At 37.5% G+C, this 23,066-nt stretch overlaps 1 long non-coding RNA gene across 1 annotated transcript in view; it reads left to right on the top strand.

The window, feature by feature from the left end:
- The first annotated feature begins 14,132 nt into the window (after window positions 1-14,132).
- LOC128057880 (uncharacterized) overlaps window positions 14,133-23,066 on the top strand; it is a 35,545-nt gene continuing 26,611 nt past the window's right edge. The window contains exons 1-2 of the long non-coding RNA XR_008200345.1: window positions 14,133-14,242; window positions 20,499-20,599. This is a non-coding gene — a long non-coding RNA (uncharacterized LOC128057880). The remainder of the gene's footprint in view (window positions 14,243-20,498; window positions 20,600-23,066) is intronic.

Here is a 23,066-nt window from a genome sequence, read left to right as displayed (position 1 = left end):
TTAAATCCTGCGATATGACCCATTAAAGATGGATAAAAGTGACAGAATAAAACATGAGATGTGTGAACACAGAAGACTCACATGATGCACAGTTCTACTTAACATAGTGACATATAAGACAAGCGTTTGTAGTCTCATGGCCTTTTGTTTGTTTTTCCACTTGTACACAGTTGATTAGGTAACTGCATCTTTTCCCTGCACCCAAAGGCTTTCTGAGGTAAAGTATCTTTGGAGCTAATCAATTTCCTGTCTCTTCTCATTCATTCACTCATATGCCAATTACTGTCCAAGTGCAGTGAAACAAAATAAATACAACATATTTTCTTTAAGAGCTCTAGTCTACAGAGAAAATGTCATGTAGACAGATAATATTACAGGGATTTAAGACAAAGTATCATATAAAATGATATGAGAACACAGACAAAAGAGTAAATAATTCTGCCTGGGGAAAAGGAAGAGTTCATAGAGGAAATAACCTTTAACTGAGTTTTGAAGGAATAATACTAGTATTTCAGAGGGAGGGAATCCCAAGGGCATAAAAACACAAAAAGAATACAGCATACTCAAACAATAGTTAGGATTTTTATCTGACTCCATCTGTTGATGCCTAGGGGATAATGGAAGCAAATGATGTATGAAAATGAAATGTAGTCCTCAGATAAAATGCTACATATTAAGGAATTTGACTTTTGTCTGTAGGTAACAGGAATCTTGTGGATTTTTGTTTTTGTATTATATTTTACAACTGAGACTTATATTAAGAAATATAAGGAGATTATATACATATCAAAAGATTTTAAACATTCATTATAGACACTAGTATCTCAACATTTCTCATTGGAGTTTAACTCTCCCTTGCCTCTCTGCTCCCTCCTCTCTGTGACCAGTTTTTCAAAATAATATTTTTATTGTAAAAGAAAGTACAAATATAGAAAAATACACAAAACAGATGCACAGCTTAATGAATTACTCAAAGGTGAACCATCTAACCACCATCAGGTCAAGAAGTAAAAGTGTCCCTGAACTTCCCCTCCACAATGCAAAACATCTCTAAATACTCCACACCGACTACAAGACCATTCTTCCTTCTGTAAGGAATCATTATTTGTTTACAGTAACTATTTCTTTGCATTTTTCAGTTTCAGCAGTCAAATATGTACCCTATAATGCTAGTCTTGCTCCTTTATATATTTTTTGTATGTCTTTTAAGCTTCCTTTAATCCAAAACTTATTTTTGCTACAAGTTATCTGTTGGAAAACCCAAGAGTTTTTCTACATAGTTTTCCAGTCTCAATTTTACAAACTGTATGTCTTTCTGGTCATGTGATTACCTGAAGTTGATTCTCTAGCAGATTTCTTCAGAAAGGGCTAATGAGCCCCTGTGCCCTTTTTACTTGTAAGTCGATTTTGCTAGATACAAAATGCTTGATTCATTTTTTTTTCCTTGAGAGTATTAATAAGATAAACTTATTTTCTATGAGCATAAAGTGTTACTCTTGAAGTCTGGTAATTATCTAATTGAAATGTCTTGTAAATCATGTGTTCTTTTCTTCTTTCTAGATAGTCAGATATTTTATTTTTCTTTAAACCCAGTACACTAAAATATCTTGGTGTTAGTCATTGTGGATCAATATTCTTAAGTATATAATGAGCAACTTCAAATCCTTATTTTAGAAAAATTTCCTGAATTATAATTTTCAGCATTTCTTCTGGTCCCTTCAGTTTTCTTCTTCTTTGATATCTTGCTCTTTTTCTCAGTCCCTTTTTAAAAGTTACCCAAAGTCCTTTAAAAATTACCCAAATTGGCTTAGCCAGTAAAGGACCTGCCTGTAATGCAGGAGACACACAGGAGATATCTATTCGATCCCTGTGTTGGCAAGATCCCCTGGAGAAGGAAATGGCAACCCACTCCAGTATTCTTGCCTGGAAAATCCCATGGTCAGAAGAGTCTGACAGGCTACAGTCTATGGGGTTGCAAAAGAGTCAGACATGACTTAGCAACTAAGCAACAACAAAAGTCATAAAAATCTTTCTGAAAGTTTTAAAACTTTGACTTTTACTCTTGAGCACTCTTAATACAAATGCAATTGAGTTTTGTGTATAGTGAGATGTGTGTACCAATTTTTTTCCTGAAAACACAGGATAAAAGTTTATTTTTTTGGGTTACAAAAAAAAGCTGTGCTTCTGACAAATCATGTATTTGTATCTCATGAAATTATGAATTAATTTGATTAATATTTGATGTCTGACTCAGACCTGAGAAATGTAAAAGGGTAGGAGTGGCCATATCGGCTTAAGGCAGCAAAGCAGACAGAAAGAGCCATTTTAGGAGCTCTTTTACACACAAGCAGGCCAAGGAAAGACAAGTGGTCTTACTAACCATACGAACATTGACCAGAGAGATAAGCCAAAATATCTTTTGGAAGTGGAAGTGTTAGTCGCTTAGTCACATCCGACTTTTTTGCAACCCCATGGACTGTAGCCTGCCAGGGTCCTCTGTCCGTGGGGATTCTCTAGGCAAGAATACTGGAGTAGGTTGCCATGCCCTCCTCCAGGGGATCTTCCCAGCCCAGAGACTGAACCCAGGTCTCCCACATTGCAGGCAGATTGTTTATCATCTGAGTCATCAGGTAAGTTGGAGAAGGCAATGGCAACCCATTCCAGTACTCTTGCAAGGAAAATCTCATGGACAGGGGAGCCTTGTGGCCTGCAGAGTGACTATGGGGTCACAGAGTCGGATACAACTGAGACTTCACTTCATTCACTTCACTCACTTCATACTTTATCACTGGAGAAAGAAATGGCAACCCACTCCAGTATTCTTGCCTGGAGAATCCCATAGACAGAGCAGCCTGGCGGGCCATGGTCCATGGGGTTGCAGAGAGTCGGACACGACTGAAGTGACTGAGCACGCACACGCATGCACCAGGGAAGCAAATGTCTTTTAAAAGAGACTAATTTACCCAAGAGATGCACCTTAAAGGAGAAAGCCACTTGAAAGGGCACTGGGGTTTCAACAGAAAGGATCTTGGTGAGGTGAAATCTGATGTCTACGACTAAGTGTTGGTTGAAGTTCTCAGTGGTCACTCAGGAAAAAGGACAATATTTGAATACTGTAGTTGGAAATTCCAGGCAGAAGAATCTAAAGAGCCTTCTTTAAATATCAGAGTACCCAGACTGTCAGTTCCAAATTGTCATAACAGTGGCCATGTAAACCTGAGTCTTTTTCTCCGATCCTTTTAACAGTGGTCCAGCCCTGGAGGATCAGACCCCAGAACTGGCACACTGCATGAGGAAGCAGTAGAATGAGAAAGAAACAAAGGAGAACCCAAACGCTGCCAAGTCTCTCCACCTGAAACACTCTCAACACTGAGGATAAGCTTCAAATAAGGTAAGACTATGCAGTTGTAAGATTACACATGGCCTGGAGATTCAGAATATTTAAGTGACACTTCTTCTGTCCAAAGGTGACCAAAGGATGTTTTTAATGATTGGAAAAGCTATGAGACCCTCCATAGAAATCATTTAAAAGGTGAAGAAATAGTCCATTCTATAGAGTTGAAGGTAGACAGAAAGAAAAAATAAAGCTTTCTTTTCACCTTATAAAGTTATTTCTGTTCAGTAAAAGATTACATTTGGTAAAAAACAAATTAGTTTATGCTGACATAGATTGAAAAAGGTCAGGAATAACAAGGTTAGGTCATATGTTAGCTTAAAACCATGGCCCTTGTTTACAATTGCAAAGTTTTCTTGTCAATCAAAGCTTCAAACTCCTGAGTAAACTTGACCTGTTCCATGGAGAAGCCATCCTGATCTGACTATAAGGACTATTAGAGATGGTGTGTAGACAACTCTCAGCACATACTAAGCCCTTAACAAATGATGGCTCTTCTTATCCTGCCCTTCTTTGCTACTACAGTTGAGACACACCACATCACACTTGATCATAAGGTATTTCCCATTGGGTGAGTGTCTGTTTTTTCTCCAATTGATATCAAAATTATTAGAATACTGGTTAGAACTTTGAATATAGAATTTTTCAATAATAACTGACAACTGATCAATAAGTAGGACATCACAACAGAAATGTTTTGGGGTAGGCCAGGGAAACCAATAAGCAGCCCTAAAATTGTACCCTTTTGTTAGTCAACTTTTCACTTTTTCTGTCTCAAATTTCTCATTATTAATCAAATGTCTCTTTATTTTATGCCTTGAAGTCTCCTACTATTAAACATCAGGACTTTAAAATTTATGTTATTTTGTGGTATCAGACTTTTGGAATAAGATTATCTTCTTTGGAATGGTACCCAAGTTCAGTGAGAGCCATATGAATTAACTGGATAACAATACTTCTGTCTGTGTAAAGTTGTGTCTAAGCAATATATGAATATTCTGCATAAAGCATGGAAAGAGTTGGTTAAGAAGTAGAAAGTTACGACAGAAAAGAAGGGCATTTTCTCTTTAGATTTAAATGTAATTCTACATGTAGGCTTCTGAATTCAATGTTTTTAAAAGGTCTCTTGCTCTTCAATTACTTTAGTTACGTAACCTTTGTTTTAAAGATGCTTACAACTGGAAGTTTTATTGATTTATTTTCATACCCATTTTTTGTGATCGTGTACAATGTTATGTAGATGAAAAAGAAAATGGGGATCTTCCCGACCCAGGGATCAAACCTACATCTCTCAGTTTCCTGCTGCAGCAGGCAGATTCTTTACCACTGTGCCACCTGGGAAGCCCAATATTTTTTTTCTAATATATTTCCTTTACACACAGAATTCACTGCTGAAACACTGCTAAAAATGGTTATAGAACATTTACATGCTCTTTGGATATATTTCCTTTTCAGTCTAGTCACTAAGTACCTACTACAAGCACCATGAGGGTAGGATTTGCATCTGTTTTAACATTACTTTATAAAAACAATCTTGTTTCATTATTCCATAAGCTATGGCCTTCTGTTATGTAAATTATTCATTACATGTGAAACATTAACCCCAAAGACAGTAGGGAAAACCAAAATAAACTGTTTTCTCAATGAAAGAAGACATCATCCCTTTCTCATCTAGTAACTTTTTCAAATTCTGCACAGAATATAAGGAAAAGCAAAAATCAGTTTCCATTATTGTATATAAATCTGAATATGAGTAGACAAAAGTTTTTTAACAAGTAAAAAAAATAACTGGAAAATTTAGCTCCAAGTATTCCTTTAAATATTGATACTGGCGACTTAAAAGCAGTATAGGATAGATGATCAAGTATTTAATCATGATAAAATTTAAATATTGATGATTTAAGAGAAGTTTAGGAAGTAAAATTTATTTTTGAACTGTAACAATTCCACACTAATACATCTATGTAAAAATTTGCATTTTAAGTTTCATCAGGGAAAATTTTAGGCAATAAATTAAGGATATAATTTTTGCAAAGTTTAAAATTAAAGCTTCAAGACATAGATAAACTGAGAGCAAATATCAATTATTTTGATTTTTAAAATAATTCACTTATATGGTAAAAGGATATGACAAAGGTGTTCAAAGTGTGTGTGTTTGGGAAGTAGTTCTTAGAATATATCATGTTGTTTTGTACTAATGTCAACTTTACCTTGACTATATAAAGCTTATTTTTTTTCTTACCACAAAAACTGAAGTAAATACATTCCATCCCTCAACCCTCAATATGACTATTTGTGCTTTGGGGATAAAGGAAATTTTGAATCCTTATTTATGACTTATTATTTCTCTACAATAACCCCATTCAGGGAAATGAAGGGCAGATTTGTTTTACTGATTCCATCTAAGCACATTATAAAAGGCGAGATGATAGCCAGAAAATCTATACTTAAATTACTGGAATGTAACAGGACTGAGAAATCCCTTATGGAACACATAGAGATCAGATCTGACACTCTAGCTCGACCTAATTAGGATCTGGAATAAGAGTATTTAGTGATTTTTAAGACATTAATAGAGCAGGGTTATGGGAAAGCTAGTCTAGATTCGGCATGTCATTTTCTGTGTGCGTGTAAGTGAACTAAATATGTGACCGTTCCAAAGGAAATACAAATAAGTTTACCAATTATAGAATAGATACAATTGAAAAAAAGGAAACCACAGTGATACAAAGGGCTTCCCTGGTGGTGCAGAGGTTAAAGCGTCTGCCTGCAATATGAGAGAATTGGGTTCGATCCCTGGGTCAGGAAGATCCCCTGGAGAAGGAAATGGCAACCCACTCCAGTATTCTTGCCTGGAGAATCCCACGGATGGAGGAGCTTGGTGGGCTACAGTCCACAGGTTGCAAAGAGCCGGACACGACCGAGCGACTTCACTTCACTTCACTTCACAGTGATACAATAACTGCAAATTCAAACACGGAAAACAAAACGGTGCAGTATGACAGAAATGGTCAATAAGATGATGAAATTGTATTGTCATTACTTCTTTGCACATTTTTAAAGTAATTAAATTATAAAATTTAATCTGTGTGACTAATTTGGATAATTCTATGATCATAACTATGAAAATTTTAAAAAATCTGTTTCAAGCTACATTTGTTTATTCTACTATTAGGAAAATGAAAGCAAACCACTAAATAATAAAGCAAATCAGCCTCAGAAAACAGAATATTCAATTTTGAAAGATATTTTCTTATCATGGGAGAATCTCGTACTGGATATGAGGATGTTATGAAATTACTGTCCATTCTTACTGTACAGCCATTATGCTCCCTGGTAGGACAGGAATTGGGTACACATTAGGGATGGGTATGAGCAGACATGATAAATATTGAAGACAAGGCTCTGTATTCAAGCAGTTTACAACTGTGTGACAAGGCTCTCTACTCACGGAGCTTACAACTTCCCTCATAGTTCAGTTCTTAAAGAATCTGCTGCAATGCACGAGACCTGGGTTCAATTCCTGGATCAGGAAGATCCCCTGGAGAAGGAAATGGCAACCCAGTCCAGTATTCTTGCCTGGAGAATTCCGCAGACAGAGAAGCCTGGCAGGCTATAAGTCCATGGGTTGCAAGAGTTGGGCACGACTTAGCGACTAAATCACTACCACCACCACAACTGTCTGAACTAGAATGATGTAAAGAGCAGAGTTAAAAGGGAAAAGCTGGAAGACAGTTCTTTTAGTGAACATCCAACTACAAAACCAACTAGTTTTCCTCTTTAAAGTAAGTCCTCCACCAGCATGCTGAACAGAACTTCCCTCCATTGTTTGCTAACAGCCTATTCTCTAATCTCTGGATGAATCAAGCTAATTATTAGTACACTAGAGCAGAATTCAGGTTCTATTTTATGACACTGCTTCAGTTCAGTTCAGTTCAGTCGCTCAGTCGTGTCCGAATCTTTGTGACCCCATGAACTGCACCACGCCAGGCCTCCCTGTCCATCACCAACTCCTGGAGTCCACCCAAACCCATGTCCATTGTGTCAATGATGCCATCCAGCCATCTCATCCTCTGTAGTCCCCTTCTCCTCCTGCCCTCAATCTTTCCCAGCATCAGGGTCTTTTCAAATGAGTCAGCTCTTCCCATGAGGTGGCCAAAGTATTGGAGTTTCAGCTTCAACATTAGTCCCTCCAATGAACATCCAGGACTGATCTCCTTTAGGATGGACTGGTTGGATCTCCTTGCAGTCCAAGGGACTCTCAAGAGTCTTCTCCAACACCACACTTTAAAAGCATCAATTCTTCGGCGCTCAGCTTTCTTTATAGTCCAACTCTCACATCCATACATGACTACTGGAAAAACCATAGCTTTGACTAGATGGACCTTTGTTGGCCAAGTAATGTCTCTGCTTTTTAATATGCTGTCTAGGTTGGTCATAACTTTCCTTCCAAGAAGTAAGCGTCTTTTAATTTCTTAACTGCAATCACCATCTGCAGTGATTTTGGAGCCCAGAAAAATAAAGTCAGCCACTGTTTCCACTGTTTCCCCATCTATTTGCCATGAAGTGATGGGACCGGATGCCATGATCTTAGTTCTCTGAATGTTGAGCTTTAAGCCAACTTTTTCACTCTCCTCTTTCACTTTCATCAAGAGGCTCTTTACTTCTTCTTCACTTTCTGCCAAAAGGGTGGTGTCATCTGCATATCTGAGGTTATTGATATTTCTCCTGGCAATCAGTACGCTGGTCTATTGGTTTGTTAGTAACACAAGTCCCTTGGAAGTCACTCATATTAGAGCTTCTTTAAACCAAATTTTACTCTAGATTATTCTAATAAGTTTTATTCTAGGTAACATATACAATTTCAGGATTTGTTACATAGCAGCAAGAGAATGAAACAATAAAGTCTTACATTTGAACACTAAGTAAAAGTAAAACCGTTTCGAATGAACAGTTCTGTCTTTCAATAAAATGGAAAAGCTATATCTACACTGCTAGGAGGAAAGATATTCCACTATTTTTGCATCCCATTGTACTGGTGCAGTGCTCAGTATTTAATAGAGGTTCAATCAATGTTTACTGAATAAAATAAACTATGTGATGAGCAAAAATCTGCAATATTATGGATTCTTAAACATGGCTGCCACACGAGGAAGTTATGGCTTACCACTTCCCCTTGAAGTTAAAATTATCTTTCTCCAGAAAAAAACCGTATAGGTAATAATAGAACCTATCATGTATAGGACATTACAAGCAGTATGTTTTTTTTTAAGCCCATCTTTTTTTTTCACCCTGGAAAGCAGACATCTTTCAAATTAGGGAAACTGAAGCTTAGAAAACTTAACTTACTCAATTTCATCCATGGAAGAAGTGGTAGGATCTGGGTTAAAGTCTGGTCATTCTGTCGTTTCTATAGCACAAACTGGGGGGCAATGTATATAATTATTACTTGAAATTACAGTAAGAAGTCAAATCCATTCTCTGTTGGGAAGCATATATATATTACTGCTTCTGTTGCTGCTAAGTCGCTTCAGTCGTGTTTGACTCTGTGTGACCCCATAGACGGCAGCCCACCAGGCTCCACGGTCCCTGGGATTCTCCAGGCAAGAACACTGGAGTGGGTTGCCATTTCCTTCTCCAATGCATCAAAGTGAAAAGTGAAAGTGAAGTCACTCAGTCGTGTCCGACCCTCAGCGACCCCATGGACTGCAGCCTGCCAGGCTCCGCCGTTTATGGGATTTTCCAGGCAAGAGTACTAGAGTGGGGTGCCATTGCCTTCTCCAATATATATTACTAATTAGCTATAAAAAATAATAGGATGCACTTCTTCCTGCCTGACTGTAACATGTATTTGTATTGTGAAAGCACCAATGGAGAGAGACTGAATTTACAGCTATAGCACAGTAACGCTGGTTTGGGTAGAAGTAGAACCATCATCAGAGAAGGAAATGGCAACCCACTCCAGTACTCTTGCCTGGAAAATCCCATGGACAGAGGAGCCTGGTAGGCTGCAGTCCATGGAGTTGCTAAGGGTCGGACACGACTGAGTGACTTCACTTTCACTTTCATGCACTGGAGAAGGAAATGGCAACCCACTCCAGTGTTCTTGCCTGGAGAATCCCAGGGACTGTGGAGCCTGGTGGGCTGCCGTCTATGGGGTCGCACAGAGTCGGACACGACTGAAGCGACTTAGCAACAGCAGCAGCAGAAGAACCATCATAGTTCCTCACTGGAAGGAGGCCAGGGCAGAAGACAGAGTCAGGCAAACCCTAAAGAGAGTTAACAGTATTCCTTAGGGAGCCATCTGTGGCTAGAGAATATTACTTCTTAGGAGGCCCTAGAGACACCTCCAGAAGCAAGAAAGCAAGCCATTGGTGTGTCTTCTGGGTTGTTTCTGCTGTGTGGGGACAAGAAGTGGTGACAATGGTACAGAAAAAAAGAGTACTACCTTTATTAGCATCATTGAGATTCTCAGAATAAAGACATTTATTTCTGCCAGTAATAGACTTTTTAAAAAAGTAGTCTCACCCCTATAAACTGTGAACTAGAAAAGCTGGGTAAAATATAAAAAATATCTTTTTGATAGCATCTTGAATGGACAAGATCCTAAGGAGAAGGTGCAGAGAAGTCTGCCTATGTTCAACTCTGCTTTTCCTCTTGACTCATTTGCTAATTTGAAAGTTGTTCCAGAGACTGAGAAATCACTCAGAAAGAGTGATTTAGAAGCAGGCAGCTTAGAAGAATGGAAGCCAAGAGCTTTCACGAGTCCCATAGTTCTGAGAAAATATAAATTGGACTTTGGAGGCAACTAACAGACTGAAAGCCATTTAAGCTAAGGTGTTTTGCTCTGAGCCTAGTTTCCTAACAGAAGCAAAAGTAAAATCTTCTCTGGAAGTAAAAAAAAAACCATGACTCAGAGCCTAATATTTTTCACAAACAAAGACAGCATTCCATTAAGAATTTCTGGGCATACTATAAAACAAAAATAAGAAAAGGGAATATAAATAAGATCCATAGATGACCAAAATGTTGAAGCTATTAGGCCCATGTCAGAAGTTCACTAGAGAACATTAATCTACAAATAAGAATCAAATACAAATCCTGAAGTTGAAAACTATGACTCAATAAACTAAAAATGCAATTTAAAGTACATTTATAATAAATTTAAAAATTTAAATTTGTTTATAATGAAAGACATGAGATACTTAAGAATAAATGTAACAATATATGTGCAAGACTTCTATGCTGAAAATTACAAACATCAAAATAAATAAATGGAGAGATATGACATAATCATAGACAGCAAAATTCAGTATTTTTAAAATGTCAATTCTTCCCAATCTGATCGATAGATTCACCAGAATTCCAACCAAAATCCCAATAGACTTTATAGACATTGAAACACCAATTGTAAAATTTATATTAAAATGCAAAAAACACACAAAAACTTGGAATGGCCAAAACAATAATGAAAAAAAAAAAAGTTGGGTAAGTTGGCACATGGATACATCATGCTTATCAAGGGAACTGAATAGACTCAGAAAATTAGTTGATTTTTGACCAAGGTGCAAAGGTGGTATCCAGTAGAGGAAAGGAGAATCTTCTCAACAAATGCTGTTGGAATAACTGGATTCTTATTTTTTTTAAATAAAGGTATCACTCCCTATTGTTATATTAATGCCATATAGAAAAATTAACCTTCAGTGCATTCTAGGCCTAAATGTAATGTACTGTGAATATTAAAAGGAAAGTAAGAGGGCTTTATTTACATCTTTATGCTAGGGAACTTTAGTATTTGGATGATACGTATAAATCCCTAGAAAAATACAAGCTACAACAACTTTTCTTCAAAATGTTATTAAGAAAATGAAAGACAGGTTACAAACTGGAATAAAAATATTCACAACACACATTTTGACCAAAAAAAAAAAAAAAAAAGTATACAGGGGAAGGAGAAAGGAGAGGTATTATCCAAAGGGTACAAAGTTTGCTAAACACAATCACTAAGTCTTAGAACTCTATTGTACATATAGTCCCTACAGCTAAGAATGCTGTATTAAAATCTGCTAAGAGGGTAGAGCTTATGCTAAGTGTTCCTATCACTTAATAATAAAAATTGAAAGCAGGAGGAAATTTTTAGAGGTGATGGGTCTAATTATGACATATATTGTGGATGTATACTTAACTCCAAACTTATTAAGTTCTATACATATACATGTATACATATAGGTGTTTACATAAACACGTACAGCTTTGTTTGCCAATCATATCTCAACAAAGAAAAAAGATATGTACGTAGTATGCAAATAACTCCTACAACTTAATTACAAGGAAACAAACTCAATTTTTTAAATGGGCAAAGTTTTTTAACATACTTCACAAAAATGAAATAGCACTATATAGCCATTCAAATGGCTAAAACTAAAAACAATCTCAACTGTTGCCACATGACTGAAAGACTCATCATTCTGTGAAACTAAAGGAAAGATAAAGAGGCAGATGCAAGTAGACTAGATGGTGGAAGATGAGAGAATTCTTGGCAAGGCTCACAACTCTTTTTCCAATAAGGATGAGGCAAAGTCACTGGTTGAGGAGAAAGTTAGTGATTCCAAAAGTGTAGAGAAAGAATGAGACACTTCGTTTAAAGCAAGCAAAATAACTACAGAAAAGAGTAGGAGAGACCATTTGGATGCGGTCACATTAGTCCACCCAATTGTTAAGCTGCCTGGGTTTAAGTACAGGCAAGAAAAGATAAACGTGTGAATTCATTTATGATCTGGGTTTTGCCAGGAAAGCAGAAGTCAGGGATAAAGAGTTGAGGGTATTTGCAGGGAACTGGCTTTAATGCCACTATTTGTTAATATATACATATAGCCAGAATTAATAATTCTTTACTATGAAGCTCTATGCTAGTGTAAGTTACTAGTATAATGGTGGCAAAACTAAGCATTGTCTCAATTTAAGGTTGGTTATATACGAGACACAGGGAAGACTGGAATGCACCAAAAGTTAAAATAAGCAGCTATAAATGCAGTATTTCCAAAACTGAACCATATAATGAACTTACTCCTTATTCTACGCATTCCATTTGAGGTCTAAAATCTATTTTTCCTGTCTTCCTCATCAGGCTTTCCACATCTATTTGCTTTAGCTCTGACCTTTTCATGATCTTTATCTAATTTTATCTAAAGGAAGGCTAATGTTTACATATTAGTGTTTCCATTACTTCCCACTCCATCTTGCGTCCTTCTCACACTATTGGTGATGAGTCTTCAATGATCCTCTAGTATTGCCCACTTTTTGGAAAAAAATTTTTTTTGGCTTTTCACATAAATAATCAAGGTACTCCTCAACCCACAATTGCTCTCTTTACAACACCTACAACCAAAACCATGAAAAGGTTTTATCCAAAAATCGTAAAATGGCTACTGCAGGCTATCTTTCTTGTATTCCCCAGTCTGTTTCTCTCAGTATAACTGCTGAAAAGTTTCTACTGCTCTGGCTTGCACAAGTACTTAGTTTTTATGTAGGCATCAGACTGGGAAGAATTCTGAAATACAAAGTTAAAAGTGTTTACCAAAGCTGAAGAAATTTCTTGGAAGAACTGAGTACCTGCATCTGACACTTTCAGAAACAGTCTAAAATTAAAATTGGGTGGGTACAGTTTCACAGATTTTATTTTTGCAACCTTCTTGGTTGTTTCCATGTTGCATCACAAAACAAAGGCAGTGAACTCTCACGAGTTTACCACGGTCCGTCTATTAAGTGGTTTGCCTCTGACTCGTAATAATGGAAAAGGGACATGCTGTTCCTTTCAAACACAGCACGGACAGCCTTACTTTAGCTAAAATTTGGTAAGACCAAGACAACACAGTAAAACACAGAATATAAAGTGTTTTTGACAGAAAGGGAAAAATAAAGCTAATTAACTCCTTAAATTCTTAAGCACTGCTAAAAGACCAAAAGACATGCTTCCTTACATAATAAGAAGCGCTTTTATGTTCCTCACGAATAGTGTATTTGCCTGCGTTCCTTTTTCTTAGTGACACCCCTACCGCCTCAGGACTGGTGCTTAAAGACACAGTGGGTGGGTCAAGCCGGTTAAGGAAGACATTTAGAAGGAAAGGCTGGGCCCATCACAGCATTGGGACCGCGCCCAGAAGGCATTTGGCTTACATAATACTCAAGAGGAAAATACAGCTCGAGTATACTATTAATTTTCCACAAAGACTTCCAGAAACCTGACTCTGAGCCAGAAACTCAAACCCTGTGAGCGGGAAAAAAAAACACCTACTACGCCACCATTTCCGCCTTGCCGGGCCAGCAAACGTGCAAATATGGAGAAAGACGTACGCGCTGCGCATACGTCCTCACAATGCGCAAGCGCACGGCGAGGCCCCGCCCCCTCACGCTCCCGCCGAGGCGCGCGCACCAGAAATCAGCCCCCACTAGCGCCGCCCGGGGCTTCCGCCCCGAGGCCTGACGGTCGCCGTTCGGTTCCGGTTCTAACCCCGCCCTCACGCGGTAACCATCCAAAGCCTTAATATCCGGGACCAGAGGCTAGCGCCAGCGCCCACTTCCGGCGACGGACGCAGAGGAAAGAATCTGGTGACGCTTCTTCCCTTCTGCTGTGCCGCCCAGGCTCCGGCTCTCGGTGCGGCAGCGCCATCTGGTGCTGAGTCTCGCGCTGCCCGCAGAGGGGGCGCGCGCCTTTCTCCGGGAATCTTCCAGAGAAAATGTGGCCTGTGCTTTCGTCACTCGCCCTCGGAAAGGGAGAGAGCCGAGCTTTCGCCCTGCCGAGTTCTCACGCAGGAGGTACTTTGTAGGACTTCGCAGCGGAAGCTTCTTGTACGTGTTAGCTATAAATACCCAAGATGGAGAGGAAGCTGAGTTCTTTCTCTAGTTTTAAGTCCAGAAAAACAAAACAAAACGTTTTTTTTTTTTGTTTCCTCATGACTTGTTCCTGAATACCTCTCAGGCATTTTTCTGTTATCAGTTCATTAGTCCCGAGAGACAAGAGTCCACTCTTTCTCTCTTGGGTGGGAAGATGGCACAGACCTTGTGGCTTAGACTGCTCTGTGCTATAAAAGCTTTTGTTTCCTTTTGCTTATTAAAGCTGTGTTGTAAAAACATACAGCATGTGTCTGGAGCCCCTGAGGAAGTGGGGAATTTGCTATAAAAACAGGCTAAAGAGATTTCAGAAAGGTAGTCTCAGGAACACGCATGGTGTATGTAGGTTTGTTTGCCTGGCGTGTTTCTAGAGATTAACAGAAACATCATTTCTCCCAAGGCAGCAAAATCAACGTAGATTCTCCCTGGATGTTGCTTGGAAACCTCGGTTTTCCTGGAAAGGTGTAGACCTGATGATATATATGTAGCTAGTATTGGGTGGTTATTACTTCCTTATTGGAATGTTGTGGTAACCGAGTATGGGAATACTAGTGAAAGCTAGTGAAGTAAGTTTCCTGTAGACTCCAGCTCCCACTGACTAGACTGCTCCACTGGGCGTTTCTCCTACTCGTGGTTCTCAAACTCATTAGATGTCCACTCATTAGATGTCCCTGGAAGGCTTTTTAAACCAGATGGGCCTTAACCCTAAAGTTTTTAACTGAGAACGTCAGGGAGTAGAATTCTATTGGGTTGTCGCAATGTTCCTTCCAGTTTTCCCTTAAGATGTTAAGGAAAACCCTGAATGAATTTTTTTTTTGCCAATCTAATATAGTTCTGATAAATTATCTGGTGATGCTTAATACTTAGGTCCTTGGTACTAGGATCACACCTGCAATAATTTGGAGTTCAGAGTTACTTTGTCAGCACGTGCAGTCATGCTCTTATGGTTGGATGCTAATGATAGAAACCGGAGAAATCCATTGTTGAAAAGTAATGAACTAAGGACTAGATCCAGAAAATTGCACATAAATGAATATTCACAGTTAAAGCCGTTGCTGCACATAAATGTGTTCTGTAAATTATAATGTGATAGAGGGTGCTGTGATACCAGGTATACTAAATATTTCAATGATTTTTGTTGGAATTTCTGCCCTTCCCATTAGCTATTAAAAGTCAGTAAGTAAGAAATGACTAGAATTAAGGACACAGTTGCAATGCCCTACCTACCTTTCTCGTTTTGCTTTTTGGTGGACACCAGGCTTTTCCAAAGTCCTTCAGCATCTTGCCAGATTCTTTTGTTTTTTTTCTAACTCCTCTACCAACCCTATTCCACCCATATTGTGCTGTTTATTCAGTACAAATATACACAGTGTTTTCATTTCTAAACATGGTCATCTCATTTGTGAAAATGGCTTAATCTTGTTTGCAGGCTTTTTCTCTTCAGTTAATTCTGTCAAATCTTGACTATGTCACTGCATTTACTTTCAGTGAGAAAAGTGTGCTGTGCACTGTGAGTTTTTTCCTTGCACATAATTGAAATACAAATATTTTTGGAGAGGTTTTATGTTCATAGCTGAAATCATTTCTAAAACTTTTAAAAAGTTTAGAGTGTTTGCTCTGATGTAACTGACCTTAATGATGAAAAATAACTGATACACCCTTGATTTGAAAATTAATATTAATTAAATGTCAATGATTAAAGACATTTAATATTGATTAAAGATCTTTAATATTGATTAAAGATCTTTAATATTGATTAAAGATCAATGAGAACTTCCCTGGTGGCTCAGGAAAGATGGTAAAGGATTTGCCTGCAATGCCAGAGACCCAGGTTGGACCCCTGAGTTGGAAAGATCTCCTGTTGAAGGGAGTGGCAACCCACTCAAGTATTCTTGCCTGGAGAATCCTGTGAATAGAGGAGCCTGGCCAGTTACTGTCCATGGGGTCTCAAAGAGTAGGGCAGGTCTGAGCCACTAATGCTTTCACTTGAAACAATCAGTGAAGACAACTGAAATGCTACTTTGGCAATAATTCAGTAAAGTTTTTATGAGTCAAAAGCGATTTTAATAATGGCCTTGAAGTAAATAAAGGAATGAATTCATTGTGAGCACACTGCATAGAAAACTTCTTGATACAACATAGTTTCCTGAAAAAGGACTAAGGCTATTGCTATGGAGTAGACTGGTGAGGAGAAGGAAATGGCAACCCACTCCAGTATTCTTGCCTGGAAAATTCCATGGACAGAGGAGGCTATTCTAATACCAAGAAATAAACAAGACTTGTTTAATATATATTGTACTGTACAACTGTTAGTCTATCTTCAGTTACACAAAAAGTAAGTGACAACCCTTAGGGTTGTAAAAACATAGTTAAAATGATAGCTAACTCAAATAAATTTTCCAAAGCAGAACCAACATTTTCATACAATGAAATAGCCAGTAAATCTCAAAATGTGGATCCCGGCATGACTTCAGGATCACTTGGGAATTTATTAGAAATATAAATTCTAGAGCCAAACCTCGACCCTAGTGAATCAGAAACTGAGGGGAGAGCCTAAGTTTTAAAATGTAAAAATCAGTGTTTTTTTCCCTAAGTTCTTCAAGCTAGTCTGATAGGTGTCAAAATCTGAGAACCACAGAATTAGATAAGATATTGAAAGTTTTTTTTTCTTAAGATACTGAAAGTTTAAACAAAAATTCAAGCCTCTTTGAATTAAGAAATAACCATAGTGTCTAAAAGGAAACAAAGACTACAGAAACAGATTTCTCTGAGTGAATACTGTGAAACTCCTCTGTGTGAAGAAGATACTGTGCTAGATGCTTAAGGATTATTAGTGAACAAAGGGGTAGAAATACAGCTCTCACTGAGTTTTCATTTTAATGGAATTAATGCTGCTCTAAAAATATTCTGGCTAGATTTTTTTTTTTATTCTGTGAGCAAGACTTTTGTTAAATAATTTAGAATATGGAAAAGGAGAAATCAAAAGGAAGACTACTGTAAAGATAAAAGCAATAATAGTAAAACTGTTAGAAAATGGGGAGGAAAAGGTAAAGAAACCACAAAATAGTAAATGTGGAACATCCCATAAAGATTAGAAGTGATGGAGGAGTTATAACATGTAGAAAACATGTTAAATGTGTACATATAATATATCACTATCAAATTTGAAAATCATGATGTGGATGATTTCTAGGAAAATAAAAAACTACTTAAAAATCTAATGGTATTCTACCATTAACATAAAAATGTTTTTTAAAGTTATCTGGGTAACTACTTCCCCCAGCAAAGGATCCAGTTCTAGGTAGTACTGGTGAAATCTTTTATCCTTAAGAGATAAAACCACATATAGAACATAAAATATAGAAAGCTACCCATTTCATTTTTTTTACTTTAAAAAAATTTTAATTGAAAGAGAATTGCTTTGCAGAATTTTTTTTTCTGTCAATCATCAACATGAATCAGCCATAGCAGATTATACATATGTCCCCTTCCTCTTGAACCTCCCTCCCATCTCCCTCCCCATCCCACCTCCCATTTCATTTTACTAAGCAAATAAAATCAGCCTACTAAATCCTTGGGAAAAAAGCATGAAAATTATATACCCACTCTCACTTATGATTATGCATATATATAATGTATTAGCACATAGATTTAGCAGTGTATTAAAAGAATAATTTACCATGGCCTGAAAGGGTCTGTTCTTTGACTGTAAGTATGACAGTTTGTGTTACTTTTCACAAATATTCATTCTCCTTTCCCCACACTGTTGAAGGAGTTTATTTCTATACCTCATTGATACTGTGCTTGACCATGTGACTTGCTTTGGCCAGTGGAATCTGAATGGTTGTCAGATTTGCCATTTTCAAGCACAAGCATTAAGAACAGTTGCATGATTCACTCAGTCTCTCTGTATTACCCCCTCTGCTGTGATTACTGTTGCTCCTTCAGCCTGGACGCAGAGAGAAAACAGTGGAGCATATGTACAGTCAGCCTGCAGGCTGTAACAGAGCTTGCCATCCACTGCCTTAACATAACGTGTGGTTTGGTTTTTTATTTTTGGTTACTGCAGCAGAAACTAATAAAGATGCTTCAGTATCAAGGAATGTATTGGTATCACATTGTATCAATAGGTAAAATAAGAAAATCCTGTATAATTTTATTCATTGTGTTTACAAAAGTCATTTGGGAAAATTCTGTACTTGATTCTTAAATATTTTCCCAAAAGCATAACTTAGAAGGCTAATTCCTTCGTATGTTAGGATGTCTATCTCAAACCAACACCCATTTTAACCTTATTTAAAAGTAAAATACTGTTATTCCCTTTAAAAGTAGGATACATAGGGAATTCTGTTCTCACCAATTTTACATTGAAATGTCCTGCAAATTCAAGAGAATGTAATAGGAATGTAGTGGGTGAGAGAAAGTATTATTAACAGATGATATGCTAGTTTAACTTGGAAGTTGAAATGACTTACTGAAGATGGTTAATGATGCCCTTTGGGAGAACACGCCCTTGCTGTTATTTATTAAGTGACTCTGGGCAAAACTGATCCTCTCCTTACTTCACTATCTTCACTTAAAAACTTGAGAGAAAGATATTAGGTCTTAATGTCAGAATTCGGGTAAAGGGTTTTGTTGACTGTAATACTCCATCTTTAGTTAATATTAGGTTCATTTTTATAGTCTGTCTTATTTCTGAAGACCCACATTTGGAGATAACCATGTTTCTTCCTCAGAAATGTGCATGACACAACTGTGGCTGTGAAACTTCCCCAGACACAGGCTTCTTAACTTGTGAAGGAAGAACCATCAAAAGTAATAACAAATGAAGGTTAATGCTGTCATATTTGCAGTTAAGACTGGCATTCTGCACAATATAATGGACTTTCAGTATGTATGATTTCTGATAGAGAAATTCATAAAGAAATGGACGTTGTAAAATCAAGATGATTCCTTCTTGTTCTTGTGGAATAATAATGGTTAGGTATTGGATTCATCCCCTTCCTGCCTCCCTTATCTTTTTCTTTCTGTACTTTTATTTCTCACTTATTTGTTCCCATTATGGAAATTTCTTATAAAAATAATTTTAAATATTCTGGGTTTATGGGTCTATCAACTTCCACATGCTTACATTGTATTCCTTGGTAATGAGTCAGATATTTAGAGTCCTACTTCTTGAAGTAGACATTTGGTGATTGATCATGCGAAAAGAGAAACAGACTTATCAAAGCAACTCCCAGCTAGATGAAATCATCCTGCCTCTCATTCAGGTCTGTAGGGCATCACTGAGTTTATAAGTTAACATGAGATAAGATATCTTGTGTAAAGAAATCCTAATGTTGCTCCTTTAGCCATAGATATCAGTGTATAAATTAGGATACTATGTTGCTCTTTTAGAACTTTAAATAAACTGAACTTGATACTTTAAAATTCAGACTTGACTTTAGGCATTTTACTGACTTGTGATTATTTCCAAGAAATGATTATTTCCAAGTAGCATAGTAATTCTCTACAAATCTAGGGGAAAAAAATCTCCTTTTGAAATTTCACATAATATTCCTCAAAAATGTTTTGAGACCTGTAGCCATTAGTTTTATGATGAGCTTATTCAGGGAAATGATTTCTTGCTTTTTTGAAGTTTATGAATTCAAATTCTTCATAAGATTTACTGTTTTATTATTTGGTATACTTTCTTCAGCATGGTCATTGTCTCATTCATCTTTGTAATCCTAGTACTGGCCCTGTGTCTACTATATACTAGGTGCTTTGGAAATATTTTTTTGAACTGCTATTATGTTCTTTATTGGAAACTCAAAATGGGATGCTTTGGGAAGGTTCTTTATACTGTTATGTCTTATTTCCCCAAAAGAGCACCTACATTTTTCAGCTAAAAGAAATCTCATTTAAGCACAAAACATGACATTCACATATACCTTAGCTTTGGCAGGATTTGAGTACAATTGGAATACAGTAAAACTAGAGAATAGAGGAGTTAAGGCACTTCAAAATATCATGTAATTGGTGTTATGGACTAAATGTGTTCTCCCTGAAATCATATGTTGAAGCACTAACACCCATTGTGAGTGTTAGGTGGTGAGGCCTTCAGGAGGTAATTAGGTTTAGATGAGGTCATGATGGTGGAGCCCCCATAATGGGATTAGTGCACGTAAAAGAATATGAAGAGACACCAGAGCCTCTTCTCTCTGCCATATAGGGACACAGGAAGAAGACAACCTTCTATGAACATGGAAGAGAGCCCTCACCAAGAACCAAACCTGCTGGTGCCTTGATCTTGGACTTCCAGCCTCCAGAACTGTGAGAAATTCATGTCTATTGTTTAAACCACCCAGTCTGTGGTATTTTATTCTATAAGCCTGAGTTATATGTGGGTATTATTTTCATGTTCTGGGAGCTTGATATAAACTATTAATGACAGTCACTGACATTGTAGGTAATATCCTGAGTTCAGTTCAGTTCAGTCGCTCAGTCATGTCCAGCTCTTTGCGACACCATGAATGACAGCACGCCAGGCCTCCCTGTCCATCACCAACTCCTGGAGTTCACTCATACTCACGTCCATCGAGTCAGTGATACCATCCAGCCATCTCATCCTCGGTCGTCCCCTTCTCCTCCTACCCCCAATCCCTCCCAGCATCAGGGTCTTTTCCAGTGAGTCAACTCTTCGCATGAGGTGGCCAAAGTACTGGAGTTTCAGCTTCAGCATCATTCCCTTCAAAGAAATCCCAGGGCTGATCTCCTTCACAATGGACTGGTTGGATCTCCTTGCAGTCCAAGGGACTCTCAAGAGTCTTCTCCAACACCACAGTTCAAAACCATCAATTCTTGGGCGCTCAGCCTTCTTCACAGTCCAACTCTCACATCCATACATGACCCTTGGAAAAACCATAGCCTTGACTAGATAGACCTTTGTTGGCAAAGTAATGTCTCTGCTTTTGAATATGCTATATAGGTTGGTCATAACTTTTCTTCCAAGGAGTAAGCGTCTTTTAATTTCATGGCTGCAATCACCATCTGCAGTGCTTTTGGAGCCCAAAAAGATAAAGTCTGACACTGTTTCCACTGTTGGCCCATCTATTTCCCATGAAGTGATGGGACCAGATGCCATGATCTTCGTTTTCTGAATGTTGAGCTTTAAGCCAACTTGTATATATTTATTTACCTGTCTACTCAACTGCATCATAATGTAACATTTTTTAAAGTATTTTATATATAAATATTTTCTCTGACAGAACTTTACCTTGGTTTACAAACTTAAATTCAAATTTATCTTTAAAAATGTCGAAACAGTCTCTTTATAGACTGTTTCAAAGCATAATATCTTAGGGAAACAGAGGAAATTATTTTAAAGGGAAAAGGATTAGCCTTCAAAAGAAGAAAGGCCTAGGTTGGTTGGTTTTTTTCCATGGAATCTACTTGACTGAAAAAAATGGGAAATGCCACCTGAAAATGTGGGAGAACTGAACATAATAAATCTTGGGAATATTGGACCACAAGAAAGGGGTCCTTTCAGGCATCATAAAAATTGTTGCCAGGTGAAACTGAACAAATCTTGGCAACAACCACCCAGAGAGAACCAACCCCTTTAGAGAGTATGTAAGTAAAGAATTATTTTGTATACACAAGCTGTCCACCATTTAAAAACTCTTAAAACCCCTGATTACTCATTAAATATTAATATATGTATTTCAGAATTGGTAATATTATCAGGTAAGTTTTAGCTTTATATTTTTATGCTTTGGTTGGAATGAAAAGATTTAGGAATACCAAATCAGAGTCCTTCAGATAAAGCTCCACACAGTTTAAAGCCATCTTGTGTTTGGTTTGAGGTCTTTCCGTCTCTTTTGCAGTCTGTTGATAATAGTTCCACAGGCTTGCATTCTTTGTACGGATGGCATATTTTTCTCAGTACCTTCAGTGCAGGCATCAATAAGCTTTAGAAAAGTGTTATTTCTCTCCAAGGCCGCTGTTGATGCCACTGCATTAAAAAATGCTTAAGAATCTTGTCTTTCTGTTACCTTCTTACCTCCTTAACCTTTTTTACTTTCTTCTTTGCTATAGAAATTCATAGGTTTGTAAAGTTATTAATCCAAGTAAACTTGGAAGGATTTATTGGAGGGGAGGTCTGGATTTCTGACAGATAGATGTTAGCTTTGAACAAAGACTAAATCCTGAATGTTGTTAATTTAGATTAAAAAAGAAAAAATGATCTATAGAATTTAGAGTTCAAAGTGAAAGTGAAAGTCACTCAGTCCTGTCCGACTCTTTGTGACCCCATGGACTATACAGTCCATGGAATTCTCCAGGTCAGAATACTGGAGTGGGTAGCCTATCCCTTCTCCAGGGGATCTTCCCAACCCAGGGATCAAACCCAGGTCTCCCACATTGCAGGCGGATTCTTTACGAGCTGAGCCACAAAAGCCTTCGCAATAAACCGGAAGATTTTTTTTTGACACACTGATAAAAAATTATTTACTGAGTTCTTTCGTTTGTTCTACAAGTGTTTGCTCCCAAATCGAAGGTGTTTTCTTTTGAAACTGTATAGGTAGTCCTTGTGATTACTGCCAGAAATATTCTTTTTTTGTTATTTTTTAATTTCAATTCTTAGAAATGCCTCTTTTCCTCCATTACATTTTTTCTATTTTTAAAATGTCTTTGTGAATGACTTTAGATGTGTATTACAAATTGGACTTCAGAGATCTGGGCTGGCGTACCTGACTGAAAGTCTTGATTGCTTCTTCCAGTGTATCAAGTTTAGTTAATA

The sequence above is a fragment of the Budorcas taxicolor genome, chromosome 12 (assembly GCF_023091745.1).
Source record: "Budorcas taxicolor isolate Tak-1 chromosome 12, Takin1.1, whole genome shotgun sequence".
NCBI lineage: Eukaryota > Metazoa > Chordata > Mammalia > Artiodactyla > Bovidae > Budorcas > Budorcas taxicolor.
This window is presented reverse-complemented; position numbering and strand designations above follow the sequence as displayed.